Source organism: Alexandromys fortis, unplaced genomic scaffold (assembly GCF_014885135.2).
Source record: "Alexandromys fortis isolate MF-2015 unplaced genomic scaffold, M_Fortis_MF-2015_v1.1 scaffold_260, whole genome shotgun sequence".
Taxonomy (NCBI): Eukaryota; Metazoa; Chordata; class Mammalia; order Rodentia; family Cricetidae; genus Alexandromys; species Alexandromys fortis.
The window spans coordinates 959,946-969,635 of record NW_026068136.1 but is presented as its reverse complement, the minus strand read 5'-3'; the positions used below and the strand labels follow the sequence as shown (position 1 = coordinate 969,635).

At 45.0% G+C, this 9,690-nt stretch overlaps 1 pseudogene; it reads left to right on the top strand.

The window, feature by feature from the left end:
• Positions 1-270: 270 nt before the first annotated feature.
• Positions 271-9,153, top strand: LOC126491096 (sal-like protein 4; annotated as a pseudogene).
• Positions 9,154-9,690: the final 537 nt, after the last annotated feature.

Here is a 9,690-nt window from a genome sequence, read left to right as displayed (position 1 = left end):
ACAGGGCTGTGTGCATATTAAATAAGAGAATCTGTGTAAAACACTTAGAACAATATTTGATGCAATGTGAAAAAACAGTGGAATAGCAAGGTGACTTAGAAGGAGCTTGCTGCTAAGCCTGATGAACTGAGTTTGGTGCATACACACACACACACGGGGGGGGGGGCTGCCCTTGGGAACCACAAGGACAAACAAATGAGTGATGGAAAGGAGGGGGAGAGGGAAAAATGGAGCAAGGTGTGCACTGGGGAGAGAGGCGGAACGAGAGACATGACGGTGGTGACAGTAAGAAACAGGAGGATTTCACAAAGACAAACTAGAACAGAGATTAAAACGGCTCATACCCTCGGCTGAGAATGCCCATCCTCTCCCCTTTTCCAGGCATGAGAGAATAACATCCCTACATTCTTCTATCTGCCTTCCAAGCATCTCAGTTAAATTTAAAACTAAATGCTGTGACCTCAGTCTGTAAAGTGCTTGCCTTGCAGACTGAGTTCAGCCACCAGATGAAATATGAATATTTTTAAAAACCAGAAATAGCCAGGCAGTGGTGGCGCATGCCTTTAATCCCAGCACTTGGGAGGCAGAGACAGGCGGATCTCTGTGAGTTCGAGACCAGCCTGGTCTACAAGAGCTAGTTCTGGGACAGGCTCCAAAACCACAGAGAAACCCTGTCTCGAAAAACCAAAAATAAAAAAATAAAAACCAGAAATAGCGGTGCAAGCTTGTAACCCCAGCACTAGGGAGATAGAGACAGGATGATCCCTAGGGCCCACTGGCCCAGCTAGTTTAACCCAGTTGGGTGCCCCAGGTTCAGCAGAAGACCCTGTCTCAAAAGCCAAGATTGACAGCCCCTGAGGGATGTCTTCTGGCCTCCACACACCCATGCATCTTCACACGTATAAACACACACACAGCCACACACCAAAAATAACAACTCAGTGTTTATTATGTTACCCGTAAGATGAATTCTTATGATGTGTAATATAAGATCCGTAAGACACAAAGAAAGGCAAAGACTGCTATTGAATGCCTTGCCTTTCTGTGAAACTGTTTGCCAAGAAAGCTATCCACAGAAACGTAAGACACTCCTGGCAGAAGGCAAGCTATCTTGAACAAGCACAAAGAAGCTCATTTGCTGGGAAAAGGACCATTAGTCTGATGGTTATTCTGTTCAAGAGAGGTTGTTGTGGCAACATTGCAGGCGCTAGCCCGGTTTCCAGCACAAGAACATATTCCATCTCAGAGGAGACACTAACAGACTTTAGAGCCCTTTCTGTTCCCCTGACCCAATCAGCAACTGTCACAGAGGTAAGGCTCCCAGACTGGCTGCTCCACACCCAGCCTGCACCACCTTGCTGAATTTGCAGGAAATTGATACGATACGGGGGCCCTTGTAAGCCGCTTGGCACTTGGAACCTCTCCCTGCTGCCTCCAATTAGTCTGAAGCAGCTCTTTTTCTAAGGCTGTTGCCAATTCTCCTAAGACCAAAGGATGCTGAACCCAGTGTTTGTCACCAGCCTGGACTTCAGATGTCCTTGACGTAACCTAGCTGAACCCTTAAAAGATTATTGTCAGTGCACGAGACATGAAAGCTAACAAAGAAAGGGAAGTATTCACCGCTCACCAGGGAGCTACTACGTTTGTGGGTTGCTTTATTTATTTATTTATTTATTTATTTATTTTGGTTTTTCAAGACAGGGTTTCTCTGTGGCTTTGGAGCCTGTCCTGGAACTAGCTCTGTAGACCAGGCTGGTCTCGAACTCACAGAGATCCGCCTGCCTCTGCCTCCCGAGTGCTGGGATTAAAGGCATGCGCCACCATTCCCCGGCTGTGGGTTGCTTTAGATGATAGAGCAAGCGCAGTAAACAGGTTTTGTTTTTTCAGCTCTTCAAACCCACTGAGGCATTGTCCTGTGAATTTTAACACCAATTTTTTTGTTCTTTTGTTTTGGTTTTGATTTTGGTTTGGTTTGGTTTGAGACAGGGTTTCTCTGTAGCTTTGGAGCCTGTCCTGGAACTAGCTCTTGTAGACCATGTTAGCCTGGAACTCACAGAATCTGCCTGTCTCTGTTTCCTGGGTGCTGGGATTAAGGGTATGGGCCACCACTGCCTGGCTCTAACACAGATTTTTAGTGCACTGTCCTAGGATATTGGTGAGTGAAATTTTTTGCTGGCATTGTTTGCTTGTTTTCTTAACTTAAGCTAAAACCTACCTATGGAAGTACATTTACGATAGGGCAGAGCCGGGATTTAAAAAAATGTAAAAAGGCTAAAAATATCTATGGACCCCATGTGGAAAACAGCTATCTGGGGTCCTGGGCAGAGGGGTGAGGGGCCACCTGCAGCGTGAACTCCTGGAAGTACTCAGCAAGGTGCTCCAAGGCCACTCTACAGCATGCCCTGCTTCTGGGGCTCTACTCAGATCCTCTGACATTTGTCACAGCCTGCTATGAAAACAGAACACAAAACAAGACAAAAAGGTACCTGGGCAAGAATCCGAAGAATGAAGCCATTGTTCATTTTCCAACACAAAGGAACAAGGGAGACTATCACATCGTATGTGAAGACTCATTTTTATATACAAGTGTTAGACAGGTTGATCCCTAGAGACAACATTTAACCCACGGTAAACATTTAACCCACGGTACATGTCCAACCAAAACAACATTTGTTCCCAGCCCCAGCCTCGTCTGTTCCAGTTTGTTAATAGAGCCGCTCGAAGTGGGAAAAGGAATAGAGAGCTCAGGGTAGCAGATGCTGGCGTGGTGACAGGGACCACACAGACAGCTCTCCAGTGGTGGCCGGTGGCCATGGACTCTCTCACAGACAGGATGCCAGTGGCCGATCAATCTGAGAAAGCCAGTGGTCCACGACCCTTGTGGCTTCTTTCCCAGGAGCAATTTCTACCAGTTTATAAAAGGAAGGTCAATTTCCCCCTCTTCTAGAACATCACAAAGATCTACCATCTCACAGGGCGAAAGCCTCCTGAGGTGCCAAGCAGACAGATAATCCATAAACCTGTGTGGCTCAAAGCAAAGTGACAGCAAGGATGTCAGGCGGTCAATGAAGTACGTCAGGTAAGGTGGAGGAACACAGAAATGAGAACCGGCAAGTGATTCGTTAGGGTGGAAACCTAATTAAGTGATCTTTTTATACACTAAGTGGGGAATTCTTACTCCAGCCCCATTGCGCGCACGCGCACACACACACACACGCACACACACACACAACTGTGCGCAAGCTCGTGCAGGTTAAAATGGAACATCGGGGTGGCCCACATGCCGACTCTTCCTAGTAACTGATGATTGCTGTCTGCGTGTAAGCAACAGTATAAGAATAAGAGCAAACACAGTGCTTACTGTGGGTCTTAACTCCAGTACATATTTTAACCCAGCAAAATCTCTTAAGAGGGATGGAGAAATGTGTCAGCAATTAAGACAACTTGCTGCTTTTACAGAGAACCCAAGTTAAGTTCCCAGCACCCACATCAGATAGCTCACTATTACCTGGAACTCCACCTCCGGGTGGAGCTGATGCCTCTGGCTTCCTTGGGCCCCAGACTCATGTGCATGTACTGAACACAGACAAACATATACACACAACTGAAAATAAAATAAATCTTTAGAACAGATGAGTCTACGAGCTAGACTTGATGGATATACAGAAGTTAAGTACAAGGTGAGCAGACCTGGGTTTTGAATCTAGACAGACTAAAGAATCTGTATTTTTGTCAATATTTCCATACATTTATGCATTTATCATACTTATTTAGTTGGAGTTCATAACCAAAACCAAAAATATACTAACATTTACAGCCTTGTGATTATAGCTTACAATTTTAACATGCATGTGCAAATTTGCTTTGCAAAGAAATATGATGGCCAATAAAATGTGTTCATTATTCATGGGTGCTGTGGCATGGTGTCTTAGTTTGTGTTTTTATTGCTGTGAAGAGACGTCATGACCACAGCAATTCTTATTAAAAAAAAAAAAAACATTTAGTTGGGGTGGCTTGCTTACAGCTTCAGAGGTTCTGTCCATGATCATCATGACAGGGAGAATGACAATATGCAGGCAGACGTGGTGCTGGAGCTCAGAGTGTTACATCTTGCAAGCACCAGGAAGTCAGCTGACACACAGGTGGTACCCTGAGATAGGCATCCTCAAAGCCCGCTACTACAGTGGCATACTTCCTCCAACAAGACCATACCCACTCCCACAAAGCCCACCTCCTAATAGTGACAGTCCCTGTGAGATTATGGGAGCTAATTACACTCAGTCTACCATACATGTGTTTGTAATTTCAGCTACTGGGAAACTGGGAAAGCTGAGGCAGAAGAATCGGCACCTTTATTAGAAAAGATACCAGAGAGTTTGTGTCTTTGTTTTTCTTCTCTTTTTCTTTTTTTTATTTTTGCTCTCTTTCCCTGATATCTCTCTCTCTCTCTCTCTCTCTCTCTCTCTCTCTCTCTCTCTCTCTCTCTCTCTCTCTCTCTCTCTCTCTCCCTGCTCTGTGTGTGTGTGTGAATAATAGAAGAAAAAGTCAGCCATCTTCAAACCTGAAGGGAAGGCCTCACCAGAACCTAGCCACACTGACATCCTACACTTAGACTCTAGAATTGTGAGGAGTATATCCCCACAGCTCAAGCCACCCACTCTGTGGTATTTTTTTGTGGCAGCCTTAGATAACTGTCTAATATAATCATTGCAAGAACTGAATGAGGTGCACATGTAAAACGCTAATTGCCTTGGCACTAGATAGTCAACGGGTGCCAGCTGCTATTGTTGAGCACGAACAACAGTGTTCATGTGAACCCATGGCTTAAAAACCAAAGAAACAATGTGTCACTGGTGACCCCATGGCTTAAAAAACAAAGAAACAATGTGTCACTGTACAAAAGATGTTCTACTGTTTTATTAGCATTTGCATTGGGTTAGTCTTGACAAACAGAACTAACTTGACAGGATTAAGGTTTTAGTGCTGGGGAAACAGTTCCATCAGTAGAATACTTGGTTAGCTACTACATGGATCTGATTTGGGTTCCCAGAGCCCACACAAAATAGGAAAGCATTGTGACATGCACCTGTAACCCCAGTGCTTGGGGAAGAGACAGGTAGATCCCTGAAGCTTGCTGACAAGCCAGCCTAACCTCGTGAGCAAACTCAGGGTGAATGGAAGACCCTGTCTAGAAAATAAGGCAATGGTATACTGGAGAAACAATGCCCAAACGTGTCTTCTGGCTCCACACACATGCACTAGCATATACATGTCTACCAACATACACAATGTACACTCAAAAATTTGTTAATTTCAATTTTTAACTAGAAACTAGGCTTTCTTTTACATTTATTTATTCATGTGTGTCTAAGGACACATGCATATTCATGCCTCAGCACATGTGTAGAAGTCAGAGACGAACTTATAGGAGTCATTTCTCTCCTTCCATAGCGTGGGTCCTAGGAATAGAACCCAAGTCGTCAGACTTGGCAACAAGCCTCACCCACTGGCCCTCTCACCAGCCCTAGGTTTTAAACCATGTATGATAATGTTTCTGCTCATGGAAGAGGAGACTATCTTATCTATGTGCATTTTCCATCAAAAGACTAGACGACAAATACACGTGGTATGTCTGAGAAAAAAAATCTCACAATTCAAAATGAATACAGACTCAATGGGATATGTATCTTATTTCAAAACACCAAATGTCACTGTGAAGAAATCATTCTACATCACTTGTGAATTCTCAAGATTGGTGACCTTTTGGCATTTGAACCATGAGTCAATGCATGCAGAATTCATGAAAGGCAGGGCAAAGGTGGTCTTGATACACCTCGTAAAAAATCCAGAGCATGTCTTTTGGGACTGACGTTGGAACAAGCAACTAGCCCACTGCATCACTAAAATGAGATGTTCCCCCAGGTGCTCAGGTTTACTTCAAAAGCCCTAGATACCCACCATAAAAGCAAAAAGGACCTCTGACAGCTCTGAACCTGAAGAAAGAATGAACAGCGTACCTAAAAATTGACGTGTGTGCACATGTGTAGCCGTGCATGTGAAGGCCAGAGGACAATCACGAGTGTTGTTCCCCAGAGGGTGTCCAGCTTGTTTCTCGGGACAGGGTCTCTCATTATCTTGGAAGTCAATGAGTTGACTAGGCTGACTGGCCAGTGAGTCCCAGGGATCTACCTGCTCTACTGTGCACGAGTTGCGTCCCAGGGATTGGACTAGAGCCCTCATGGTCACAAGACAAACATTTTACTGACTTTGACATTCTTCCCGATTCTAGGAATTTGTTAAAATGACAATTATATTAGTCAGTACAAATCAGTTTAAAAGTAGGGAGTCATGTTTCCACAGGCAGGAGCGGAAATATCCAAGATCCAAGTCCTTGCAGAATTAAGTTCTTGCGAATGCCTCTCCATGAGTTGCAGGTGTTCATCTCCCCTTGTCCTCATCCCCTCTGTGTCCAAATCTCTTCTGCTTATAAAGAGACTATCTTATATTGGGTAAGGACCCGCTCTACTGGCTTCAATTACCGTTTGAAAAGGCGATATCATTTTCCCCAAAAGCATAAGCACTAGTAAATCCTGAAAATAATCTCTCACACATGCTTCTGTAAATGAAGCTTGTTAGGTTAAGAAGAAGAGGGGGTGAGGAGGAGGAAGAAGAGAAAGGAGAGGAGGAGGAGGAGGGGAAGAAGACAAAAGCTAGTAAGAGGATGTGCACCAGAGAGAATATTAACTTATTCTAGAATAAGAAAGGGGTAAGGAGGAGTGACTATAGCCAAAATGCATATGTATGTATGTATGTATGTATATATATATTGCACTATATATACTGCAACAATGAAATCCATTATATATTATTAAAATATAATAATGAATAAAGATTAAAAAGAGTGTTCCAAACACAGGCATATGCTGAAGTTAAATTTCAACGTATAAATGTTAAGTCTTAACAAGAGGACACAATTCAGACCCTACAAATGACCCATGAGATAACTTAGAAAACAGGATATTCCTCAGACGGGCACTCCAGGAACGGTGTTGGAAAGGAGGCATGTCACCAGGACTCTTCCCAGTACCCGAATACATGCAGCACATCCACTTAGAGGAGGAGCAGGGCAAGCAGCCACAGGGCACCGGGTGCTCCAGCGAAATCCCCAGGGAATGGTGATGAAGGGACAGAGGGCACAGCTGCAGTAAAGACGCCCAGCAGAAGCCTCACATCTGCAGGAAGTGCTGTGCTGGTTTCTTCAGTCTCTCTGAGTTTGTGGAACACAAGAAAGTTGCACTAAAATTCTCCTGTCCTCATAATGAATGTCAGTGAGAAGACAGTGTCATCGGATGACTTCTGCAGAGCCATCCTGAGCCACTAGGCAGCATTCCAAGCAATAAGGACACAGTCATCAATCAGGAGATCAGTATCAGCTCAGGGGACTCAAAGGAAAAGCTGGGCACAGAGTTCATCCTTTGCTTAAAGACAGTGGCTCCCTGACACCCGTACCCCAGGACATAAGTCATTTACCCAAAGGCAAAGTGGTCGACACCAGTGAGTCTCTGTAGGCGGTCCATGGTGCCAAGATGGCAGTGAACCAACCAGTGAAGCCTAGATGTCACCTTCAACAGCATCCTGTGGGTCCTGAAGCAGATCCTGCCTACAACAGCAGCAGCTCCAAATGACCCAACTCACAGAACAAACCCAAGTCTAGGTGAACATACAGATGGCACAGGTGCCCACTGTGGAGTGGCTGGTGTTGTAGTGGGAGGTGGCTGCTTGTTTGTTCCAGCTGCCCAGAACCAAAATAATCGCACAGAAATTGTATTGATTAAATCACTGCTTGGCCCATTAGCTCTAACTTTTTATTGGCTAATCTCTTACATATTCATTTAACCCATTTCTATTAACCTGTGTATCACCACTTACTGGCAAAGGTTCAACATGTCTGACTCCGGCAGCAGCTCCATGGCGTCTCTCCGACTCTGCCCTTCTTTCTCCCAGCATTTAGCCTAGCTTTCCCTGCCTACCTAAGTTCTGCCTTGCTATAGGTCCAAAGCAGTTTCTTTACTCTTTAATGATAATTGTAGCATACAGAGAGGGCTCCCACATCATGGCGTGGATACTCTGATGACCTTAAGCAACCATATGTCCCATGAGGTGTCTGCTGCAGTGGCTCTGCCCACCCAGAAAGCCTCAAGCCTGCTCTGTCTCTAGATGCCTTGGAACAACCAAGCTGCTTCATGCCAGTGTGTCCCCCACAGCAAGCTCACTTTCCTAGGCTCTTACAAACTTCAACTTGGAGTCTGATGGGACTTGGGTTCTCCCCAACCTCATTTCTGGTCTCTGAAGTACCCTGCTACCTCAGACCCTGGGCTCTATGCTCTTCCCGAGTTCCTTCTTTTCCGTGCAACTCAGCCCATCAAATCAAAGAAAAGAGAAGCCCCCAACACTTCTGCCTCTGCATTGGACGTCCAGGACAAGGTCATCCTCTGTAAACAAAAGTGTTGTACGAACCTCCCCTGAACATATCTCCGAGTACAGCCCACCTATGCCAAAGTTGAAGTTTACGGCACCTTTGCGGAACCCTCCACCACGACACTTTTGCTAGCAGTACAGCCACGCTGACAGACCACTGATGCACAGGTCGTGGGAAAAACTCATCTGCCAGGGCCCTTCAGATCCACGAGTAGACACACACCAGAAAAACCTTCTGTCTGCAGCATATGCAGTGGAGACCTCCCCACCAAACACAACGTGAAATCTACTACATCACATACTGGGTCAGCAATGATTCTGTCTTCTAGGGCAGCTGACCATAGAGAACACCGTGACTATGCTGGATATGAAGGAAAAGCGTATCTGAGACATTTCCCGAGGAAATCCTGTGGGTGTGGACCCCACTGTGTTGAACCAGTACTTTAGCGTCCGCAACGGCCATCTAGACATGAAGACCAAGGAGACCTCTGTGATCCCAAGTACAGGCATCCCCACTCTGCTTGTGTCTCTGGGGGCCATCTCTGCAGTAAGCAATGCCACACTTTCCAGGCAAGTGTCATGAGCCAGAATGTGAAGAAGCCAAGTGTTCCCGACCATATGGCTAAACACCAGCTTCCCCAGTTTATGGAAGAAAACAAGATTGCAGTCAGCTAAGGCAGAAGTGAGATGCAGCCAGAGTGAGATTCCAACATCCATTTCCATTTTTTTCTTAATCTATCTCTTCCTGTTTTTTCTCTTCTTGATATGCAAATGACGTTAATGCTTGTGAACACAGCCTTGGGCAATCCTACAGTCAAGATTGCTACCATACTGCTTCCAAAGAATGAGTACAAATGTTTTTGTTTTTTCAATTTTGGAAAGAAGCAGGCTTTGAAAAATAGTTTTGCTGCTTGGATCAAATCATATACTAGAAGTTGTATATGACTTCATAGTTCTTTCCAGAGACTGTCACTTAGAAACAGTTGGGACTCACTGGACCACAGCAGAAGAGACAACTACTTAACCCAATGCAGGGTGAGGTTGCCAGTATACCGTGTACTTCCATGGTGGCTACATGCCAGTAAATGGACATCTATGTTCGGAGAACTAGTTCTTATGCTGTGTTCATTTTGTGGTTGTTTTTGTTTTAATGTACTTCAGCAAATCTGAACAGAGATATAGAGAGAAAGTAGGTGGAGTCAAGGAGATGCC